Source organism: Suricata suricatta, chromosome 5 (genome assembly GCF_006229205.1).
Source record: "Suricata suricatta isolate VVHF042 chromosome 5, meerkat_22Aug2017_6uvM2_HiC, whole genome shotgun sequence".
Classification (NCBI taxonomy): Eukaryota; Metazoa; Chordata; class Mammalia; order Carnivora; family Herpestidae; genus Suricata; species Suricata suricatta.
The window spans coordinates 91,808,802-91,835,296 of NC_043704.1; the positions used below are offsets into that span (position 1 = coordinate 91,808,802).

Consider the following 26,495-nt stretch of genomic DNA (forward strand, 5'->3'; position numbering starts at 1 on the left):
ATGGTACCATTTTGAAATGCCAAGCAACCCTTTTCTGAGTACAGATTTGGAGCCTTTATTCCTGAAAATATTTCAATAACTATAACTAAATAAAAGGCTTGAAACTCCGTATTCTCTCTTTCACTAACAGAAAAATGTTGAAAGTGGACTCATCGTTCAATATGAAAGAGGTGCCAAATGAGTGAAAGAACTGGTTACAGAGGAAAAACAGTAGAGTCTGGGCAAGTTGCCTAAAGGGACACTTACAATGACCTTCATATAGGAATTGAAAATGTGAATCATTTTCTCTTCATTCTTTTCCTGGATACTAACAATGAAGACAGTCTTTAAACTTGTGTTGTTTCTTGTTCTTTTATCAAGGCAGAAAAAGGCAAGAAGAGAGCAGGCTTTTAAGTCAGAAAGCCCAGCACTTGAATCCAAGGACCACTATTTGTTATATGATCCTTGTGAATATACTTAGTCAGTTTTCTCATCAAGAAATTAATTATGGAAATAATTATTTTATAATGTTATTATGAGATTTATATTAAAATTTACTAGTAAATGTTATATGATGTACCTTGTACAAAGACATTTCTTAATAAAACATATCTATTATTGTTATTTGGATATATTGAACATATATATTGAATTTGAGTGTATATATTGAGGAACAACTAAATGAAAATAACATACTGAACTCATTGTTTGACTTTATGAAGCTTCCCCTCTATTTTAAATAATATGAATGAACAAATTGCCAAAATGACTATATATTCAAAATTATGTATTGGAATAAAAACATGTGAAAATTGAAATACTTGTGTATTTTTAGAACTAAGAAGTTGTAGAATGCTTGAGTTTATTATATGTTGCAAAGTCTTTGGATGCTTAGAGCAGAGAATGAGGCCAAAGAGCTTAGTCCAATTTATTTATGAGAATAACCTTTTTTAAGTGACTAAGACAAAAATCACATTAGTAATTTATGCTAGATATCCTATTTGACCCATCATATCCTCTTTTTGACATTCTCCACCCTGGTCTATAACCCGTGAGACAATATTGATTGTCAATATTAATTTTTTCTCTTATTCACTGACTTTGGCTTGAGTTCAGCAAATGACACACCAGCATGAGATCAAAAAGAAGCAGGAAAAATTATCATATAAATAATTTAAAATTTGGAAGATTTACAAATCTTGAGATTAAAACATTTTATAAAGCTACTGTTATCATGACAGTGTAGAACTGGTATAGAGACAGGCTGAAGATCAACTTAATAGAATAGAGAATCCAGAAAACATATGTAAAATCTATAGACATATATGAATTTTGCCAATGTAAGAAGTTACTTTAAATAGAAAAGAAGAGCTTGTGTTGTTTTGTTTGTTTGTTTTAACAAATGGTGTCTGAACAGTTGGAGATTTCTATGAAAAACAAAATGGACCCTATTTCACTCTACAAAAATTATTTTAGTGAATCATACACCTACTGTAAAAGCTAGAATCACAAATTTTCTACTAAAACTTATAGGATAATAGCCTTATAAACTTGGGTAAGCAAAATTTTCCTTTTATTAAGTGAGAATGGATATATGTATTCAAAATGAAAATAGAAATAAAAAGATAATAAATTTTAAGTACTACAAGTATTAAAAAATCCAGGAAACTAACATTGTATAGACCCATCATTAATTATCTTCTTGGCATATTTATACACTTTTTTCCTCAAATATTTTCTTTTTTTTAAATGTTTTATTTATTTTTGAGAGACAGAGAGAGAGCCCGCGAGCAAGGGAGGGTCAGAGAGAGAAGGAGATACAGAATCTGAAGTAGGCTCCAGGCTCTGAGCACAGAGCCCAACGAGGGGCTCAAACTCACGAACAGAACTGTGAGGTCATGACCTGAGCCAAAGCCAGACGCTTAACCGACTGAGCCACCCAGGCACCACCCCCCCCAAATATTTTCTAGCTGCAACAAGTTTGATTACTTTCTTAAAAGACAATTTGGCAACATTTTCTGTAAAGAAAACTCAAAGGCCATCTAGACTTTAATATGGTTGATGAAGAACATTTCACTTTTTTACATTTTAGAAAATTTTTCAGCTCCACAAATTGTTGGTAATGTCACATAAATTTTTAGGATTGTTTTTAACTTTGGGGGAAAAATCTCATTCAGTTTTATTTAAGACCTGTAAGACATTAGAACATTTCAAATTTTCTTGTTCAAGAACTAATCTTAAACGTTCTTTAAAGTATTAGCGTTTATTAACTATTTTGTTGTAAACATTCTCATTACATGCACATAAGAATTTTATTATCTTCACTCATCATGTTTTATATAAATGCATAAAATGTATAATTTGATTTAATATTTTGGTGGAAATGCACAAAACACATAACTTGTCACACAGAGGTACTAGCTGTTTGTGGTACTGCTTAAGGTTTGGGTTCATAAATAGAAGAATTCTTATATGATTTTTGTTCTCCAGCTCTACTGAGACATAATTGACAAACACTATATATGTTTAAGATGTACAATGATTCGATATACATACACCTTGTGAAATAACTACCACAATTGAGCTAACTAAGACAACCATCACCTCACCTATTTTCCTTCTTTTTTGGGAGCAGGTAGAACAGTTAGGATCTACCTTCTAGCATATTTCAAATATGTAATATAGTATTATTAACTATAGTTATATTAGATCCCCAAAACTTATTCATTTCATAATTGAAAGTTCTTTGACCAGTTTCCAATCCCCCCATACCACATCCCAATGATTGGCAACTATCATTCTACTGTTTCTATAAATTTAAGTTTTTTCAATTTCACACATAACATCATACAGTATTTGTCTTTCTGTGTCTAATTTATTTTACTTAACATGTTATACTATAAGTTTAATCCATGTGATTACAAATGGCAGGATTTCTTTCTTTTGTATGCCTAAAAAATATTCAAGTGTGTGTGTGTGTGTGTGTGTGTGTGTCACATTTTCTTGTAGTTTCCTTATCTGGCTTTGGTAACAGGGCAGAGCTGGCCCATACTGAGTGGGGCTGGAACCAGGATATAGGCCACTACAGGTTTACAGCCAGGACCAAGGTCAGCAGGCCCATTACCTGAGGCTTGGACGGGTGTGGCTCCTCCTGTGTCATTTGGTAGATGGTGCTGATGATTGGACCAAGGACAAACAGTGCTGTAGCTTAGTCCACAGAGGAGCAGGGCTATTTCCAGATTTATAGCTAAGACCATGGTCTGCAACCCTACCACCTAGACATGAGCCTGCTCTCTTGAAATGGCTTTCTTTGGATTGGGCTCTAGTGAAGCTTTGTAACTAGATCCAAAAGCACTTTTGTCTATGTCTGGTTGACACATTATTGTTACTGTGGAGGAATACAAGCTGAGAACCTTGTATTCTGTCATCTTTCTGATGTCACTCTCTAGACAAAGTCTTCTTAAATACAATATAAATTGGAAGAAAGATTGATAAATTTTAATTCATTAAGATAAAAAATTTTGATCACCAAAATATACCATTAACAATTCTTTTACAATGTATACATACCAAATCATATTGTGTTCATAAATGCCTTACAATCCTATTTGTCAATTACACATCAATAAAGCTGGAGAAGAAAGGGACCAGTAATAAAGTAGTCAATCTAGGGGCACATGAGTGGCTCAGTTGGTTAAGCATCCAACTTTGGCTGAGGTCATGATTTCACAGTCTGTGGATAGAGGTTCTGTGCCAACAGCTTGGAGCCTGGAACTTGCTTTGGATTCTGTGTGTGTGTGTCTCACTCTGCTCCTCCCCTGCTCATGCTCTGTCTCTCTTTGTCTTTCAAAAATCAACAAATGTAAAAAAAAATTTTTAAAGTCAATCTACAGATGAGGAAAATATATTTGCAAAACATATGTCAGAAAAAGAACTCATATCCAAAAATATAGAAAATTATAAGTCAATATAATAAAAAGATAATTTATTAAAAATAGTCAAAAGGAATGCAAACTAGTATAGCCACTCTGGAGAACAGTATGGTGGTTCTTCAAAAAGTCACAAATAAAGCTATCCTTTTATCCAGCAATTTCACTACTAGGTATTTACCCAAAGAATATAAAACACTGATTCAAATGGATACTTGCACTCCAAAGTTTATAGCACCATTATCTACAATAGCCACCTTAGTCAAACAGCTCCAATGTCCACCAACTGATGAATAGATAAAGAAAAGATCATATGTATATACATATACATATGTATATATATGATGAAATATTACTCAGCCATAAAAAACAATGAAATCTTGCCATTTGCAATGATGTGGATAGAACCAGAGAATATTATGCTAAGCGAAATAAGTCATAGAAAGACAAGTACCATATGATTTCACTCATATGTGGAATTTAAGAAAATAAGCCACCAAAGGGGGATAGAGAAAGAGGCAAACCATATGATTTCACTCATATGTGGAATTTAAGAAAATAAGCCACCAAAGGGGGATAGAGAAAGAGGCAAACCAACCAACAGATTCTTAGTAGAACAAACTGATAGTTACCAGAGGGGAGGTGGGTGGAGAGATGGCTAAATAATAGGTGATAGGGATTAGGGAGTGCACTTGTTGTAATGAGCCCCAGGTGACGTACAGAAGTTTTAAATTACAATACTGTACACCTGAAACTAATATAACTGTATGTTGGCTAACTGGAATTAAAATAAAAACAAAAAAAATGGTCAAAGAATTTTAATTTCACAAAGGAAGATACCAGATGGTCATAAACATATAAACAGGTGTTTACACTATTAATCTTCAGGAAAACACACGTTAAAATCACAGTAACACATCATTTTATGCTTTGTAGTATAACTAAAGTTTTAAAAATTATAATATAAATGTTGGGAAACTTGTGGAGCAATTGGATCTTTCTTTCTTCAGTGGTGATTAAAGGTACAACTGTGGGTGCCTGGGTGGCTGAGTTGGTTGAGCGTCTGCTCTCAGTTTCAGCTCAGGTCATGATCTCACGTTTCAAGAGTTGGAACCCCATGTCGGGATGTCGGGCTCTAAGATGACAGCACTAGCATAGAGCCTGTTTGGATTTCTCTCTCCCTCTTTCTCTGCCCCTCCCTAACTTGTGCTGTCTCTGTCTCCCTCAAAATAAGTAAATAAACCTAAAATTTTTATTAAAAAATGGTACAACTGCTTTTGAGAACTGTTTGGAATTTTCTCATGAAGTTAAACATAGGTCTATCCTATGATCCAGCAATTCTACTACTAAATATTTACCTAAGATAAATGAACATATGTTTATACAATGACTTATTTAAGAATATTGATAGCAACTTTAGTTATAATAGCTAAAACTAGCAACAACTCAAATATCCCTCAAGAGGTAAAAGGATAACAAATTATGATACATTCACAATACAGAACATTCCTCTGGAATAAATATGAACAGAGTACCGGTAATTTCAACAACAGGAATAAATATAAAAAATGTACTTAGTGAAAGAATCCAGACACAAAAAGAGTGCACACTATTTGATTTTATTTTTATGAAAGCTAAGAACAAGCTAACCAGTGTACAGTTTTAGAATACTTCTTGATTACCTCTCAAAGGTATTAAACTGACCTGTGGTTTCTGGGGTGAAATTGTCTCTGTCTTTCCTGGAGTTACAGTTACACAAGTTTACACAATTATTAAAATTCATCAATCTGGGCATAATATTTTATATAAGTCATGCCTCAAAGGTGACAACCTGTTGAAGACTTAAGTTCATTTGAAAAAAAGAAACATAGTGCTGGAAATAAAGGAGATAGAAGAGACTTGAAGGAAGGAAACCATGGACAAGGTCTAACATTTGTATTAAGGGAAGGAAGACACATGGAAAAAAGGAAGAACTGAGAACATAAGATAAGGCATCGGTATGATTAAAAGTGCCCACAGGATTAAAATGAAAAAGTGGAAAGATGATGAAATCTTGTCATTATGTACAAAAAATAAGAATTAGCAAAATAAATGGTAAATAATGAAGGCTCTAACGTGGAGATTTAGAAATCTGAAACAAAGGTATTATAAGAAAGTTAATATGCAGAAGCATAATGTATACAGAGGCATAATGAAGTTCCCAGAAGCCACTTTCCTGGCCAATTCTAGCTCCAAAGTTAACATTACTCTAGCTTTGAAATCTGCTGAGATGAATCTTTCAATTCTGACAGAGAGAAAGAGAGAGGGAATAATTTTCCTTACTTTTACATTTTTCATGTTATGAATACTCAAATACACTTTTTAGGGCTTATAATTATTTTAAGAAGAAAATATTTTGCCTTTTTCCTGCCAATCCCTCACCACAATAAGTCACTATATGGTTATTTATGCTAGAATGAATATGTTAATTTACTCATTTGCATCATTTATGATACTCTTCCCAGAAAGAGGAAAACATTTTTACATTTGATTAAACACACCTTGTATGATTTAATAGCAATCTTTAAACTTACTTCTCATCTTGGTATTATTTTCTAGCAGTTCTGCTGCCCCTGACCTCTTATATGTAAAAAAGAGCAAAAAAAAAAAAAAAAAAAACCCATCTCTCACAGCAGGTAAGGAAAATAGCTTTATATTATTGTCATAAGATGTGAACAGGTCAACTGCCAAGTATAAAAAAATTATTTTAAGTAAAATATTTTTTCCACTAAAACAAACAGTATTCATGTTTTGGTTTGGTTTTTCTTTTAATTATTGAGATTCCACTTTGCCTGTCACTGTATTACTATGATGACTCAACATAAGTCAAAAACATTTATAACATTTACACATATATAGTCTTTGAACTACATAACTGTATGCATTAGCAATTATTTCTGCACTGCCTGTGACATTTTTTGCATTACCCCCTTAAAATTAAATTCTTTGATTCCTGTATTTATTTTTGCTGCTTAAAAAATTACTTTCTTTGAGCTGATACTCTCTTCAAATTCAGTATTAATAATGGTGTATCTTCTAATACTGTAAACCTACAGATCCCTTCTCAAAACCAATGACTGTTTTTCCTAAGAGTAGTTTTTCTGTATATTTGGTCCTCATGCTCTCAGTAAAATGAAATGCATTTTTTCTGTTTCCAGTGCATCTTGTACAAGTCAATGGTAATCACCACACTAAGTTATAGTTAATTATATGTTAGTTTCCACTGTTAAATTCTCAACAACTGAAACTAACAAAATGTATTTTCTAAAAACTATTTAGACTTTTGTCCTTTTTGACCACTTTCCTACCCATTCTAAATTTGTCTTTTGTACTCAGGGTTATCGTTCTTTTCATCTCCCTATTCTTCTCATACTCCATTTTATTACTACTATCTAACCTACATACAATATGGTTAAAGGGAAGGAGAAAATACGATATGGAAAATGCCACCTCAAGAATAGGTCCCATATAGTAATATGATTTAAGTGAGTTCACTATAGTTTAGGTGTGGTCCGCAGTGTTTTAGTTTCAAAAATTTATCCATTTGGGTTTTATAAATTAAATGTACTCACACTGATATCTATATCTATGTGAAATCTACATTTACATAGATGACTGCAATTGTTCTTGTATCTCGAACAATGGGCCCAATACTATAATGACATAGATATTCTGAATTCCTATTGGTGGTGGGTCTTTTTATGCTGAAAACGCTGTAAAGATGAACATCCTTGATGCTGCTGCTAACAACAATAAAAAAACAATCCCTAATCCTTATTTAGCCTTTTTTATGTGTGCTGGAAACTTTTCTAAGCATTTAACATTTAATCTTCACAAACATTTGATATGATAGGTTTAATACCTTCCCTATTTTGTAGTCAGTGGAAGTGAAGCACAGAGAGGTGCATTGTAGTGAACTGGAATTTAAACCCAGAAAGTTTGGCTTTAAGTTCAATGTTCTTAATCACTATGTCAAAACATGTTTCAATTAAATATACTACCTTATCAATTGGATTCAAAATGAGGGAAGAAGACACAGAATGTGAGGAATCCACTTTCCTGATGTAGATTATGGTGATGACAGTTCGGTTCTGTAATTAACGCTTCCATATTTGGTATTTCTCTCCCGTAGTAGCAGTTGCTTTCCTATTCAAGTGAAAATGATGTTACACTAGGGCCTCGGAGTTGTTGCTAAAAGTTCACTGGAGTCTGTCTCTCTAGCACTCTCAATTCTATTGATAACCACCTGGTGATAAACCATTTTTTTCCCCATCAACAAACAAGAATAGTGTCCATTGTAGCTCCTGGTTTTTAATTTGTCCCAGAAGTGAAAATAGCAATTGAAAATAGGCACAATAGCAGGAGACAAGATGGGTGTCTTGCCACAGAAATTTTGTAGTATTGCTTAGCAAAAATGAGATTAAGGGTACTGCTTTCCTACCAAAATGTTTCCTATGTCAAAGCAGCCACCTTAAAAGGGGGAATGGAGGACCACAAAACATGGAAATATTAGGTGAAACAATAATGTTCAAGACCACTGGCTATCAGGCAATGAAGGACAATCCCTGACAAAGTAAGAACAAATGAGTTGCGCTCTACAATTGCTCCACCTTACAGTTATGAAGACATTTCCAGACTGTTTCCTTAGGAAAATGAACTGAGTTAGTTCCTGTTGAACTCCCTGAATTGAGGAGATAAAGTTGAGAGCCTAGGAACAGCCTGTGTTACCAGGGAAGACTACCAGAGAGAACAGAGCAGCACAAATAGAGAATTCCAGAGATTTTGAGAGAATCCCCATCAAGTATTCTGCTGTGCTAATCAGAACATGAATGAGGAATCTATTGGTGACTGAGGAAGAAACAACCAAAAGATTAAAAATTAATAGTGCCCAACAGTCACATGGGGCTGGAAATAGTGCTTGTTCTAATAGCCAGATTGGAAAACCCCATCATTCTCAGGGTCAGAGCCCTGTCTGACAAACCTCAAAAGCAAGACCCAAAAAGATCAAACTCTTTCCAACTAACTTAATTGCATCCTCCCAAAATAAAAATATTTATAAATTGAAGGAGACACAAATGAATGAAAAGACATTGCATGCTCATGATCAGAAAAATTAATATTGTTAAAAAGTCTATACTACCCAAAGCCATATATAGATTCAACGCAATTCCCATTAAAAAAAAAAATCCAACAGCGTTTTTCACAGAAATAGAAAAAAACAATCCTAAAATGTGTATGGAACTACAAAAGACCCCATAGCCAAAACAATCTTGTAAAAGAACAAAACTGGAAGCATCATATTTCCTGATATTAAATTATGTTAAAACCTATTTTAATCAAAACAGTAAGGTAGTAGCATAAAAGCAGACACATAAACCAATGAAACAGAATAAAAAGCCCAGAAATAAACCCCTGAATATATGGTCAATTATATTTGACAAGAAAGCCAAGAATTCTCTTGGTAAAAGATAGTCTCTTCAATTAATTGTGTTGGGAAAACTGAATATTGAATGAAATAGGACACATATCTTATACCACATGGAAAAATTAACTTAAATGGATTTAGGAGTTAAGTGTAAGACCTAAAACTAAAATTCCTAGAGACAACATAAGGAAAACCTCCTTGACATTGGTATTGGCAGTGACTTTTTGGACATGACATCTAAAGCACAAGCAACAAAAGCAAAAATCAACAAATAGAACTATATCAAACTTAAAATCTTCTGCACAGCAAAAGAAACCATCAACAAAATAAAAGGCAATTTATGGAATGGGAGAAAATATTTACAAATCATATATCTGATAAGGGGTTAATATCTAAGATAAAATAAGGAGCTCATACAATTCAGTAGTAAAACAAACCAAAAAATAACACAGTCCAATAAAACACATGGGCAGAACACATGAATGCACATTTTTTTCAAAGAATAAATGGCCAACAAGTACGTGAAAAGATGCTCAACATCCCTAAATCATCAGCTCTATATCCTTCACCATCCTTAATCATTACAAAACATCACTTTAAACCTTTTAGAATGGCTCTTATCAAAAAGACAAGAGAAAACAAATATTGGCAAGTGCAAAAAGGGAAACCCTGGTGCACTGCTGACAGGAATGTAAGCTGGTACAGCTACTCTGGAAAACAGTATAGAGGTTCCTCAAAAAAGTAAAAATAGAACTATCATATGATTCAGCAATCTCACTTCTAGGTGTATACCTGAAGGGACTAAAATCACTGTCTTGGAGTGATATCTATAGTCTCTCATTCATCACAGTATTACTTACCATAGCCAAGACATGAAAACTATGTAAGTACCCACCAATGGAGGGTTAAAGAAAATGTGATAGATATACTACATGAATAAATTTGGAGGACATTCTGCTAAGTGAAAAAATTCAGACAGAGAAAGACAAATCCTTCATGGTATCACTTATACATGGAATCTAAAGGGGAAAAGAAAGGTAATTAAAATAGGAACAGGGTAGAATGGTGGTTACCAGTGGATGGGGTGGGATAAATGGAAAGATATTTGTAAAGGGTACAGACCTTCAGTTATAAGATAAATAAATTATGAGAGTCTCATGTGCAGCATGGTGACTACAGCAAACAATACTGTACTGTATATTTGAAAGTGGCTATGAGAGTAACGCTTGAAAATTCTTACCATTCCAACAACAAAATGATAATTACATGAGGTGAACTAATTGCAGTGTGATAAGCATTTCACAACATATACAGGAAATCATCACATTGTATATCTTAAATTTATAGTGTTATACGTCAATTAGATCTCAGTAAATGGGGAAAAAAGACTATTCAGAGTAATAAAAAAAATATTCAGGAACCAATATGGTTAACTTCACTGTGTATGACAGCTTATTAAAAAAATTGTGTCCAAGATCCAATAAAAAAATTATGAGCTAAGAAAAATAGCATAAAAGTATAAGCCATAGTAAGAAAAAGAATTGACCAAAACCAAATTACATCTGGCAGAGTTATAACAATTAGCATATCAGGATATTTAAACAGTTGTTACAGCTTTATTTCCTATGTTCAAAAACCTATTGGAAAGATTGAATATGAGAGAAAAATAGAAGGATTGAACCAGTTAAGCAGAGACATGAAAGAGATAAAAGGGATTTAAATTGAACTTATAAAAATGAAAACTACAATAGCATTAATGGCAGATTAGGTGTTGCAGAAGAAAAACTAAGTGAACTTGAAGACAAAGTAACTGAATTATTGCAAACAAAATTTAAAAAGTTCATTAGTAAAATTAATGAAGCACTAGTGAAATGCAGAACAACTCCAAACCACCTATTAAATGTGTAATTATAGTCCCTAAGGGAGGTAGAAGGAGAGGCACAAAATAAATATTTGAAGAAATAATGATCAAACATTTTTCAAATTTAAATAAAAATTAAAAACTCACAAATACAGGAAACTCAAGTGGCAACACAAGCAATATGAAGAAAACTATACCAAAGTATATAAAAATGTTTTGAATTATTTAGAAAAACAGAATTATTCTAAGATGTCAGAGAAAAGATAACACATTATATACAGAGGAACAAAGATAAGTAAGGAGGCAGACATAAACTAGAAAACAAAGAGAAATGTTTTTTATATTACTGAAAGAAATTATCACTATTATAGTACTCTTTAATCTATAATTCTATAACCAATGAAAATACCTTTTAAAAATGAAGAAACAGTAAAACTTTTTCAGATGTACAAAAACTGAAAATTTCCAACACAAGTAGACTCATTCTACAGGTATTAATGGTAGTCTTCAGGAAAAAGGAAAATGATACTAGGTGGAAATTTGAATCTACACAAAGAAATGAGAAGCACTGAAAGTGATAACTACATGGATAAATTTATAAATACTCTTTAATTTTGTGTAATCTCTTTAAAATAAAATTATTTAAACAAAAATACTACAGTGAGTGGCTTACAACATATGTAAAACTAAATTACATGATAACAATAGGCTCAGGATGGAAGAATGGATATACTATCATAAGATTTTAACACTATATATTAAATGGTATAATATCATTCAAGGATACACTGTGATAAGTTAAATCTGTATATTATAAATCTTAAAACAACAAATAACATTAAAAAACCCAAAGAATTATAGTTAATATTTCATCAAAGGAGATAGAATCATAAAAGTAGGCAATTAATCTACAATAGGACAGAAAATGAAAATAAAGGGAACAAAAAGCATGTGGCACAAATAGAAAACAAATAGGAAATGACAGATTTAAACCTAACAGCATCAACCAAAAAGCATTTAAAGCAAGTGGTCCAAATATTCCAAATAAAAAAGAGAGATTATTAAATTGAATAGAAAACACTTCACCACTAAATATTGCTATCAAGAAACACTCTTTAAATATAAGAAAAATAGGTGACAGTTTAAAAGATAAAAGCCATATTCCATGCTAATACTAATTTAAAAACAATCCTAAAGCGGTTACATTAATATCAAATATCAAACTGTATTTCAAAGCAAGAAGTAGCAAGAATAAATAAGGTCATTTCATAATGATACAGGGTTACATTCTTTAAGAGGATTTAACAATCCTGATTACTTACACTTAACAGAGCTTCAAAACACATAAGGCAAACACTGAGAGAACAGCAAGGAAAAATAGAAATAGCCACAATTATAATTAGACACTTCAATTAATCTCTCACCATAATTAACAGAATTAACAAATATACAGAAACCCTCTTACAATAATTAATAGAATTAATAATAAAATTATTATACAGAAAATCAGTAAGAATATAGATTTGAGCAATACACTCACAGCTTGACCTATTGACACTTACATAAAGCTCCACATAAACACAAAAGAATACACACCCTTTTCAAATGGCTATTGTATAAAAATATACCATATTCTGAGCAACAAAGCAGGTATCAACATGTATAAAGGACTTAAGTCATGTAAAGCATATTCTCTGACCAAGATCAAACTATTTTCATAATAATACTTAGGCACATTTGCCCTTTTTCACTCTCATTTTCTCATGAGTTTACAGTGGAGTGTTCCAGAATCTGTATCATAAATGACATTGCAGAAACAGATATGAGAGTCCAACTGTCTTTGGTTAAGGCATAGATTAAAGATATTTTCAAAACTTTAAAATAATACCTACCACTCTAGTAGATAATATTTTTCATAAGTGTGGCTATTTTTATAAATATATTATGTTGATAATAAGACTTGACTGTTGTTTTAAATTGTTTAATACTAATTTCCAAAATTTCTCAGTTTCTAATCTTGAAATGTTCATTAAAAACACTCCTATAAAAAAAAGTCCTCTTTGGAGATTTCGATAATTTTTAAGAGAGCAAAGGAGTTTCAAGACCAATCACAGTGCAAACATGTTGGATGCCAAGATGATCCCATCCTACCTCCTCTCATCAAATCAATTCCTTCTTTTGGCATGTGTGTTTTGTTAATGCTTAATTCTCTGAGTCATTAACACTTGAAATTTTGGAGAAGATATGATTTTTCTTTTTATGTCTATTTTTTTGGTTGCTTTGTTTAGTGTTTGCATTTTGTGTTTACTTGATGCATCTACTTACTAGATTCTAAGTCCTTTGAGGATACAGTCCATGTAGTAATCATATTTTTTATTTCCCATAATACCGATTGCATACTCAAAACCAAAATCTATCAGTGGAATGATTCATAACTGATTGATAAAAATGACAGCAAACTGGTACTGACATTTTACTGAATATTGCATACACAATGTTACTTGCATAACCTAGAATATTTACATTATTTACTGGAATCAATTCATTATTTAATACAAATTTATGAGTCTGTTCATGAGCCTCTGGACATAGTTAAATGCAATGATATGATTTTAATTATCTTTGAATTAGCACCATTATAAAATACCAATATGCTAGGTAGTGATCAAACACCAATATGTTAGTATATGAAAGACCTCAAGAACAGTTTAGAGCCAGGCAGAGGATGCACAAGATAAAAGGAATTTGCTAAATGGACAAATAGTGTAGATTTTGCATTTAGTTTTTTTCACCTAAATTTGTGTCCCTAATTAAAATAGCTATGAGTGATGAAGGCTAGGAAATTCATTAACAAAGGCACCAGTGGTAGGCCCTGGCTTCATTCAAAGTAGAGACATTTCAAACCATATTATAATGATATTTGAGGAGGGTGAGTAATGCTGTCGAGACCAAGAACTGGGGTGGGGTGGGGGAGGGAAATTTGACAATATGGCTGCTGACTGACATCTGTTCTTATAAGAATGCACACTTTGGTGGAAGTTCTTTGTCCAGGAGTAGAGAAGCCAACAAATGCAGGTTATTTCAGAATGGAATAATATGGAAGGACAAAGATAAGAGCACTCTGCTGGTGATGAAGAAGCAATAGGACCTTGATGGCAAATTATCTCCTGTGGGTGTGGCTGAATGACATGCAAGATTCCCTCATTAGTTTTACCTTTAAGGAATATAATGTTATTGACATTTTTAGATAATTATATCACCTTGTTACACTGTCTCTAGATCACAGAAAGTTATATTCACCAGGAGAAGTTATCTGGAGAGTTAAGACAATGAGGGGATCACTATTCCTTAGTCATCAAAACTTATAGGTGAAACAACACACCTTGAATGATAGTACTTTTAATAACTAATGGCTTTTCCACTTTTGTTTCTAAGTCATTTGCAAATTCAAGATAAGACTTTACATACCTCAGCTATCAACTATGCCTACAGTTACAATCAGCTGTGCTACTTTGACTATATTTTTTTTTCAAGCATATCATGTTAACTTGAGCCAGGCATTGATTTGCTTTTGGTGAGGCAATTCCAACAAAGTGAATTTTGGAAATGGGCTGAAATTATGAAAATGTAAGAAGAACCTCCTTTTTTTTAGCTTATTAAATTCATATACAAGTAAACCAGCTTAAATTTCTGGACTAGAAAACCCATTCAGGAAGAAAAACACAAGTACCAGTTTTATTTAAATTAGTAATGTTTTAGAGATCTCTTATGTATCAATATTTAACATGTAGTATGGAAACATTGCAGGTGGTTGAGAAATAAACCCATCTTTCATTCTATCAATAAACATTTATTGTCTAGTAGGCACCAATGAAAAAGTCACTACATAAAATATCCTAGTCATTTCAATAGAATGAGGCAGAAGTTACTTCTAGAAAAAGTGAACGGTCAATGTTCTAGACCACAGGAAAACTTTGGGTCTAACTGTATTCATTTGTTTCTATTACAAATAGAAATGTTATTAGCAGAGATATGACAGCATCCTTAAAAACAAATAGCTATTTTAATACTCTTAAACAAGGGCTTAGATAAAAATAAATGATTTCAGAATTTCTTAGTCACTGAAGTATGGATAAATTATTATTAAAAGAAGCAGTTTAATCAAATGTGCTCAATTTCATTGCAAGTATAGATAAGACAATGTACAATTTAAAATCCATTTTAACCATCATTCCTCCTACCCTAGAGAAATGGAAACAGCTTTCCAGTATGGCGACTAGCTCTTTGTCTCAGTCCATCCCTTCACTTCCTGGTCCCTGGTCCTGCTAACTAGATTGTACTTCTCTTCCTACAGTGTTATGTTTGCAGCAAACTGTGCTATCCCTCTGCAAGTAAATTAATCTTTAGATAGACAAAAATGTCTCATGTATATTGCTTCTTACTAGATTTCTTTCTTTTTCTGTTTTTCTTCTGTTTTTGTTTCTGGGCTATTAGACTGTTCTGCTCTATTCTAATTCCCCTGAACCTTCTGTTCATACTACTGTTGCTTTACTGCTTATCCATACTGTTGTTGGCGTGTCTCTATGCATAAACCCTAAAAACTGCCATCTGACCTTTTCTCTCTATAGTTCCTTTTGCTTTAATTACTTGAAAGATAGAAAGAGCTATTTATCTGCCATTTAGAAAATCCCATTATTCTGGTTTGAAGAAAGAAGCTTCCAGACTGTATCATCAGAAGGATACTAGTTGGTAGAAGGGAGAAAACACACTTTCTGCAACGTGCCTATTAGCCTTCATGATAAAGTACCGGCCACTTATCAAGGCCTCCAGCTGAATTAGAGATCCTGCAAAATTGCCACCTCTATAAATCCACCTTTAATTCACACTTACTGGGTTAATAAAGATGTGATGTCAAAAGATTTTTGAGAAATACTGAATGATTTCTAAAGAAAGATCCTTTTCCTTCTAATTCTAAGTCATCATGAATAGATGAGTATAGTCCAAAAAGTTCTGAGCATTTTTTTAATATAAGCTGGGCCAGCATTTCCTGGAATTGATCTTGATTGGAGGCATCTGGTTTATAATCTTAGCATTACAAAGAGGCTCTGAGACTCCAACTTGAGCTGGCAAATGAGTTTCAGTGAGTCGTGTCTGGAAAAGTCTCTCCTTTTGGGACAACGACTTCCACAGGTTCTTTTAAAGTCAAGATGTTTTGTGAAAACTGGCACTGACATACTTCACGGTTACTTAAATTTCAAAATTCTAAGAACATAAGAGACAACCCGATAATAATTTTTGTCTAGAGACTAAGAAATGTGATGATACTCACTATAAAATTCAGAAGTTTTCGATAATAATTAGATCTTGGGTCATCATGGTTTTCAGTCTTATTAAAAATGTTCTCATTAGTCATTCTCATGAAATTGACAAGTAGTGTTTATTCCATGAAAAGTCTCTTCTGCTCATTGCACATATCTTTCTCATTGTTCATATGAGTCATCTTCAGAGGATTGATGTGCTTCAAATATTTGTAGGATATATTCTGTTTGATCCATTACAGTTGTTTTCCAGTTTTTTTTTCCAGGACTGTACTATAAAAAAACTGATAAAAATGAAGTTGCCCAAGTCAAAAGAAAAAAAAAAAGGAGGAGGAGAGTCTTGGACCCCACACTTATTCATTCTCCCTTCATTTCCTGCCCAACCCCAGAGGCACTTCAGTAGAACCCTGTAGATACTGCAAAGCTCAGACAGAAAATTAGATTGCTAATCCAAACCAACCAATCTCTTAGCAAAGTCTTGCACAGAATCCCAATTTCCATCCTCTTATAGAGATACCATGTTAGCCACAACATTTCATAACCTTAATATTCAAAGTTTGGTAAAAATGCAAGAACTTTTACATTTTTAGGAAATATCTCGACTTGTTCTACATGTATTCATAGTATTTTTCATATTTAATTTTTAAATAATTTTTATACCACACAAGTTGTACATATTACAACAAAATTATACATATTGTAGAAGGATCAGAAATAAGAGTACAACAAAGACAGAGAGAAAAATAGTAACTAATATTTATCAAACCATTTTCAGATCTGCCTGGCTCTATTTTAAATGTCTTTACACATAACAATTCATTTAAATCTCTCAACAATTCTAGGACGTCGTTATTATTATTCCCAGTTTATAGATGTGAGAACCAAAAAAGAGAGAGGGTGAAAAACTTGCTCAGTGCTACAGAACTAAAAGAAAGACTGGCATCTGACTTTTTCTGTACACAGAGAGCCTCATGCCACATTATTCTTTTCACTTGAAAACATATGTCCACGTTAATAAATATGCTGCTTAATGGTGATTCCACATACATTCATATAAGCCCTATATAAGTTAAAGTCACTCAAAGAGAAATCAATTGACATAGTCATTCCCTGTTTCTCTCAGTCTTGCTTTCTGTAGACTTGATAAGCTGGACTTCATTGAAATTATAAACTTACACTCTGCTACAGAAAATGCCATGAGAATTAGGAGAATTCACATATAATTTACAGGGAGAAAATACTTAAAAAAGATATATCTGATAAAGGAGTATTATGCAAAATACATGAAGAACTCTTAAAACTCAACAATAAGAAAATAATTCAATATAAGAGACAGGTTAAAGAGCACTTAAAAAAAGGAGAGGGGGTCGCCTGGGGTGGTTCATTCAGTTAATTGTCAGACTCGTGGTTTCCGCTCAAGTCATGACCTCTTGCTTGAGTTCATAAGTCTGAGCTACTTGTCTCTGCACTGAAGGCTGGGAGTCTGCTTGGGATTCTTTCTCTCTCCCTCTCTTTGCCCCTCACCCACTGACATGCTCATGCTTTCTCCCTCTCAAAATAAATAAATGAACTTAAAAAAATGGACTAAAGAGTTTAACATACATCTCACCAAGAAGATATGGAGATGGCAAATAAGCCTCTGAGAAGATACCCTTTACTGTATGCCATCAGGGAAATACAAAGTAAAATAACAGTTAGATATCACTACACACCTATTAAAATGACCTAAATCTGGATCACTAACACCAACCATGTCATTATATATTTTCTAACCTCATAAAATGTACAACACCAAATGTGAATCCTGATATAAACTATGGACCTGGGTGATAATGATTTGTTAATATAGGTTTATTAATTAGAATAAATATACCACTCAGGCAAAGGATGTTGAAAATGGAGAAGATTATGCATGTGTTTTTGAGAAATCTCCCAATTTCACTCAATTTTGCTGTGAACCTAAAATGGCTCTAAAAAATAAAATATATTTTAAAAAATGTAACAAGATTTCTACTTCCAACCATAGTAAGGTAGTAGGGTCTATACTGAACTTCCTACTGGAAACAACTAGAAAACTGGACAAAATACATCAAATGCCTGTTTTCAGATATTGGAAAATACAGTGTAAAACTGCGATCCGTGAAAAAAGGGAAATGATAGAAATGAGCCCTATGCACACTGGTTCTCCTTCTGGAGGCACAATCAGGACTCTGGTAGAATGAGGACAATCACAAGCCAGGCACAGTGATATCACTGAATAAAGAAAAAAATACTACAGTTCAGGGAGTGTAAGGTAACCAGAAGTTGAAAGGCAAAATTCCAGATGAAAAAAAAATTTTTTAAAGGGAACATTAGGAATCTTCATAGTAATCCCTTTGAGTCTATTGCTAAAACTAAACCATATGTGCATACAGCAAAACTCCATGAGACCAGGCAAAAAATGACCCTATGCTGTAAACTATGGGATTCCGAGAGCTCAAATAGGGAAAGGAGACACTCAACTTGACCAACTGAAAGGACTGTCCCTGATAATCCCCAGGGCAGTCAGCAGAGATCCCAGAGAGCCATACCTGAGTAGGAGAACTAACTTAACCCTAGAGTAAAGACTAGTCAAATCTTAAAATAAGCCTCAAAAGGATTGAACTGATCCATAATAATTAGTCTTCCAGGAAAAGTACAACAATCTTTAAGGAAAGATCACAAAATCTAAGCACTCAACAACATAAAACACAACACCCAGCAGCTAATCAAAAATAATTAGAAAGGCCAAGAAGTAAATTGTGACATGTAACAAAACAGTCAGTCCCATAAATTCTCAGCAACTAAGATTAGAAAATAATTTCATCAATCTGTTAATGGAAATCTATCAAATTCTACAACTAATTTCTACTTCAGGTTGAAAAACTGAATACTTCCCTCAAGCTCAGGAACAAGAAAAGGATATAGGCTCTCACCACTTTATTTAGCAAAAAGTGAAAAGACTTGCATTTTGGAAAGGAAGAGATTAATTCATCTTTATTTATAGATGACAGGACTGTATATGTAGCAAATCCAAAGGAATTTTTTTTGGAAACAACTCAAAATTATGTGATTTTAACAAAATTACAGGATAAAAAGTTGATCTACAAATAGCATTTTTTTATATTCTTCTGAGAAAAAAATGGGACTTGGAATGTATTTATTTATTTATTTGCTATTTTAGAGAGAGCATACACAAGTAGGGGAGAGAAGAAGAAGAAGAGATAATCTTAAGCAGTGCTCTGGAACTTGAAATTTAAAGCATGTCATTTTTAATATCATAATATTATACAAACCTATGAAATATTGAGGGTTACATTCAACAAGATATGTATAAGAGATTCCTGGCAGAAATTAAAGATTGTGAAAAAGGCAACGATTTTTACTGTCACTGCTTGTATTTGTTTATACTAGAGGGCAGAGGCAGTGAAATTCCTTTGGATAACAGTCAAAAGAATACTGCATTACTATAAATCAATAGAGGAAAATAATCATTATTAAAAATGTTTGATGAGTCTCAGAGAAAGGCAGAACTGAGGGAAGCTTATCTCTGAATGGAGGTGGAAACGGTGGCTAGCAACAGGTGGAAGAAAAGGAATAAATGCTCTGTGGTTGGTTCTTTTTGTTTGTTTTAAAACTAAGAGACCTGATAACTTGTTTTCATTATAGTGACAAAATTCCAGTATTAAAAAAGTAGCTGATATAGTGAGAAGAGGGAACCAAACCAAACTCTTTGTGCAGGTGGGAGGAGATACAATCCAGTGCACCCAGAAGGATTAGTATTTGATAGTGATAAAGGCTCTTCCCCAGAACCTACTTACTCCTTAGAACATTAGGAACAGTTTTAGGAGCTCATAAAAACTCATGAAGGTTTTAGGGCCCCCAAAAATGTTTTCTTTAATTATAAAGTCAGAAAGCCTTAATGTTCTGCTCTTCTTCCAGGTAGTGTGGAAGCAAATCCAGGCTGGTGGGCAGATTCACTGATGGGGATAGCAGAGATCACCCATCTGACCACTTTTATATTCTCTATAGAATATGAGTTTATCTGGCAACAGCAATGTCTTGGTACCTAGGCAGAGATTGAGCATATTAGAAAACTAAAAAATATACAATAGACACTTCTGAGAATAGAGTAGTGAGCATAACAGAGAAATATAGAATTCTGAGTAGGGTTGGGTGAACATGAATATACACAACAATGCTTTTTGCTGGGCTGTGTGATTCACTCTTCCCCACACTCCACCAAAATAGGTGGCTCAGTTCATGCAGACTCTAAATTGTACCAGTCGGTGGCTACTAGAGAAAAGAGGGAAAAGGACCAAAAAAAATCTCTTCTTTGGCCTTGGTGTGTCTTTCTCTCTCACCCATATATACATATATCTCCCTAAGCAAAAGGGATTTTTACTTTAGACTTCAGAATAATTTGAAGCTTTTGTAGTAAGCATTTTTCAAAAAGGTAAAATGGATTAAATATGACTCCATATGTGGTTATAGAACCATGTAAGTCATGGGCTTGGGAAAATAGGGCAAAATTCTAGATACTCACAGCTGTGCAACCATAGACAAGATGTTTAATCTCTCTGGTCCCTTATTTTCCTCATCTGCAAAAATGAAAAAATATCTAACTTATAATGATTTTGATAAAGGTTTATTAAAATAATACACAAAGCAATTTTGAACAGTTTTGTTATATAATTATTGATTGAAGAGCAACGACAAACTCATCAATGAAAGGTATTAGCAAAAACTAAACCAAAATCAAATCTCATATCTTGCCAAAAATTTTTAATATGATTTCAAAAGTGACCAGGAAGATACATATAATAAGACATCAAAAAAGTTATATCCTTAGGAAATCACACATTCATGTTTTCATGCTATTATGCATTTATGTATTATATAAATATATATTTAACATACACTCTATGCCCAGGACGCCCTGAGTGCCAGGATGCAGTAGTGAATCAGGCCTCTGAAGCCATTCAAGACGTCTGGCCCTGTTTAGATGTGACACTGAGTTCAGCTCACATGACTCTTAAAGTTTCATATGCAGAGAACAGGTAACCAACCGAGCTCCGGTTCTCTGCCCTTCCTTTACAGAACCACTGTGATTATTTTGATGGCAGAGAACTGCTAACTCACATTCAGTTTTCTACATGACTTATTTTCATTTCCTGCCATTTGCCTGATATTGCTTTAAAGTTAACTTTTCTGACAGGGGAAATTATCTAACTTTTTAGAGTCCTGGTTTTCTCATTTGTAAAATGGGGGACCCTGGGTTTTGGGCATTTGTCATTGTTTTGTTTGTTTGTTTTGTTTTGTTTTGTTTTGTTCTTTGTTTGGAATCCAATGAGATAATATAGTTGACCCTGGAAGAACATGGGTTTAAAATGTGTGTGTCCACTTACACATGGATTTTTTATCTTATAGTACAGTACTATAAATGTGTTTTCCCTTCCTTATTTTTCTTAATGCCATTTTCTTTTTATTTTATGAATATAATATATTATACATATAACATGCAAAATGTGTTAATCAACTTTATGTTGTAGGTAAGGCTTTCAGTCAACAGAGTATTTTTTTCAGTATCCCATTTTATCTCTATTAATGGCTATTTAGCTAAGACTCCTTTTATTATTTTCTGGGGGTTTTCTTGAAGATTTATAGGTTTAGCATAATTTATTTTCAAATAGTATTATAATATTTCACATATAAGAGGCTTACATTGTATCACCATTTCCCTCTCCTGCCCTTCGTGTTGTTTTCATACATTTTAGCTTCATCTGTTTTGAAGATCAAAATAAATCACTTGTGCTGTTAGTTTAAATAGTCAATAACAATTTTGAAATGAGAAAAGAATTTCATTCCCTGTATACATCCCAGTTTTCTTCTTCTATTACAAAGAATTTCCTTTGACATTTCTTGTAGTGTGTGTATGTTGGCAATAATTCTCCTGATACTGTGTTTTCCTGAAAAAAAAATTTAACTTTGGTCTTGAAATACGTTTTCTCTGGATATAAAATTCCATGTGTTCCCCCCACCACACACACTACTTCCACACTTTAACAATATTTTCTGTTTTGCACAGTTTCTGAAGAAAAGACTACAGTAATTCTTATCTTTGGTCTCATATATTTGATATACCTTTTGTTGACCTGAGTGTTCTGTTATTTTCTTTATTGTTAGTAGTTATCAATTTGATTATCTTCTGATATGAAATTTGTATGTGTGTTCACTGAGTATCTTGGAAACTCAGTTTATAGTTTTCATCCTTTTTTTTCCACCTTCTTTCAGATATAATTTCCTCAAATATTTTTCTCTCCTCACATCTCTCTCTCTTCTGGGATTTTAATTAAATGTGTGTTATATCACTTGATGTTTCCCTCACAAGTCACTGAGGTTTTGATCACTTCTTTTGTGGTCCTTATTTTCTTCTTTTTCATTTTGGAGTAATCTTATTGTTATGTCTTCAGGTTCACTGATATCTTCGGCAGCATCTAATTTGCTCCTAATTACGTCCAATAAAATTGTCATCTTTACTATGCTCAACCTCCTAACTTATGAATACTATATATTTCCTCTACTTGGGTCTTTGCATACAGATCCTTCTAGATATTTTGTTACATATATATCTAAGTATATCATTTGGGGGGAATAGTGTAAATAGTGTTTTTAAGATTAGTGTCCTTTTCTTCATTGCTAGAAAATAGTATTATTGATTTTTATTCATGTTGACTTTGTGTCATTGGAAACTCATTTATTACTTCTAAGAATTGTGGAGGGTTTTTTTTTCCCCCCATCTTTGGGATTCTGCATAGAGACAAGCATGTTATTTGTGAATAGGGAAACTTAATTTTTCTTTTCCAATCCATATACCATTTATTTGTTTTTCTTTCCTTATTGCATTGACTAAGCCTTCTTTTATAATGCTAAACAGAAGTGCTAAGAATGGATATCCTCATCTTATTCTTTAAGGGAAGAAGCATTAAGAGATCATAAAGGAAAGAGCATTCAGAGTTTCACCATCAAGTATTTTGTTAGATTCAGATTTTTTGGACATGCCTTTTATGAAGTTTCTAAAGTGTTATTTCCATTACTAGTTTTCTAAAAGGGTCAATCATGAAGAGATGTTTGATTTTATTAAATGACTTTTCTCCATCAACTGATATGATGATGTAATTTCTCAATATAGTACATTATCTTGATTGATTTTCCATTGAAAGCCATCCTTACATTCATAAGATAAAAATAATTGAGCTTGGTGTGATTCTGTTTTTTGTTTTGTTTTGTTTTTTTTACCTGATATGATTGTTTGAGAGAGAATTTGTGTTTTATTTTAACCAGTGACACAGAATGTCCTAATCTGGCATCTTTTCATGTTAAGTTTACAGCATAGCATTGCTTGTGCCAGAATATGTACAAACATTAGGTAAAGAGTATAATGTTGAACACCAAACCTGCATGCAAGTTGGCCTTCAGTTACCATTTTTTTAAATAAATGATTTTGATTTTAATTTTGTTTTCATTAAGACCCTAATCCAAGATAGAGGACTCTCCTTGTTTTCTTACTTTGTTGGTGAGTTAGATTTTGCTGGTCTATTCTTTTACTAAGGACAAACTCATTGAAAATTTCACTTTAAATAAAGAATTCAGTTCGAATTCTGACATTACATGGATAAAGGACTTGTCTCCTATTTGTGCATATTTAACAAAATGCAGATCTCTTATTTTAGATGCTACAAAATTCCCCCAGGAGTTTTGCAGCTTTAGGATCAATTTATTCCTCTGGATTTCAGCTATTTTGGGTTTTTAAAAATATTTTGTTTGTTCTTTAATTTCTTAAATTCTTAAGATTGTTGCTGGTTGTATTTTATTTGGTCTGATTTTATGTTATTTGTTTTTAACTAAGAAATTTTCAGTATATTTAATGGCTATGTGTAGCCAAAAATAAGTCTATATCACTTTAATATTCATTAAAAAATATAACTGATTTATTTATTATTCATGTTTGGGGTTCCATACATTGGTGTGTCATTACTGTCTTGCCTCCTGGTTTTTTTTTTGTTTTTGTTCATTATTTTTTAAAATGAACAGTCAATGGAAACTTGCAGATATGCATGGCAAAAGCAAATTCTTATAGCAATACAAGGACAGAATGACAACACACAATCATGGCTAACCAGATAATACTAGATCAAATCAAATGTGGGTGATTTTATTTTTTAAACTTTTTATTATTTAAAAAATTTTTTTCAATGTTTATTTTTGTGAGAGATGAGCACGAGTGGGGGTGAGGCAGAGAGAGAGGGAGACACAAAACTGAAGCAGGCTCGTGAACTGTGAGATCACGACCTGAGGTGAAGTTGGACCGTAGTCATCTAAGCCACCCAGGCACCCCAAAGGTGGTTCTTGTTTTAAAGGACCAGTTATTAAAACCAACAAAAGAGAAACAAAAATGGAAAATAACATAAAAAGTCTTAACCCAAGGAATATTAATATGATAAAGAATTTAGGAGAAACCACAAGAGATTACTGAAACCTCACGATGCTCCCTTTTGGTTTAGAAATGCCCATTGGGACCTGGCAATTCCTATGAATCTGACCTTTCTGTACCTCTTCATTTCTCTGAGACATATGCTTGTTTTCTATCTCATGTCATTTCCTCGGGGTTCTGCTGTGTGTTAATGAGTTTTAATAAGATGGAAAAATTCATGCTATTGTGTTTGAGTAGCAAATGATTTACCCGGGAAATATAATGCCTTAACCTAATTAAACTGGTTGTCTCCACAAAGCCCTCAAGGGACAATGCTAATTGTAAGATTGTCAGACATTGTGTCAGCTTCTAGGGAATCCTTTTTCTATTGTGAGGGAATTTGGCATCCTTCAAGCTTTACTGTCCCTGAATGGAAGATCAAGTTATGCTTCCACTCTGTCGCCTAAGTGTCCAGTTGATTTATAACGTTTTTATGAAAGTGAAGAAAAATTTAGGATACACAATGTAATTTAATTTCTTTTTTTAAATTTGGGTCATGTGGACTACAGGAATGTGAAAACAAAATAGTTAAAAATAAAACTCTTGAGTGGAGAGGCCTTTATTAAAACTTCATTTAATATTTATATTTTATTAAAACTGACTTACACATTAAGACAAATTCTTTAATTTAGGAAATATCTTTTTGTTTCTTCTGCATTTTTAAATTATTGATTAAAATATTTGAAAAGGTGACACATCTACATGGTTCAAAATAAAAAATGAGAATTGCTACTATATTTTGTAGTCAGATATTCTAACCAAAGAAAAAGTAGCTTTTACCCAATAATTTAGAAGTCACATTAGGGAAAATTGAAACTTCTTACATACAGAAGTATCAGAAACACAAAAACAAAATTAATAAAATCTCTGCCTTAAATTTTGAACTTTGAACAAAGTCAGACCTGCATAAGACTACCTTAGGAAAAAATTAAAAATTATTACTAAAATCTGAACTGCTCACAAAGAAAAGAAAACTCTAACAGAGAGATATACTTGCGCTGTTCCAGAAGGGTCTTCCTCCTTTGGCTAAAGATTTTCAACAGTTGCACATTGCAGAGGAATCAGACATTTCTATCCATATATCATTTGTCAGCATATATGTGTGTGTGTGTGTGTGTGTGTGTGTGTGTGTGTGTGTGTGTATACATACACATACATATATATTTGAAGTTGGAGAAAAAAAAATGACCTATTTTGATACTTGGACTTGTGGCTCTTAACTGCTACAAGCCCAAGATAGAATTTTCAGTTAAACAGCACCTTTTGCAGAAGGTGCTCTATTAAGACACATTTTATAAATTATAAGCAGTTACATTATTTGTAGCATGAGGTCAATGCTTATAAAATGCAGTAAAACACAAAGCATCTATCAATAGCTTACAGTTCCATTTAA

General features: G+C 32.9%; 1 long non-coding RNA gene across 2 annotated transcripts in view; it reads right to left on the reverse strand.

Annotated features, from left to right (window-relative positions):
- Positions 1-26,495, reverse strand: part of LOC115292011 — a 273,961-nt gene that overhangs the window by 148,617 nt on the left and 98,849 nt on the right. The window contains exons 5-6 of one of the 2 annotated variants that reach the window (XR_003908751.1): positions 21,116-21,170; positions 20,415-20,638 (exon numbers count right to left, since the gene is read on the reverse strand). This is a non-coding gene — a long non-coding RNA (uncharacterized LOC115292011). Of the gene's footprint in view, positions 1-20,414; positions 20,639-21,115; positions 21,171-26,495 lie in introns of those variants that run through there. The other variant, XR_003908752.1, reaches the window with a different exon arrangement.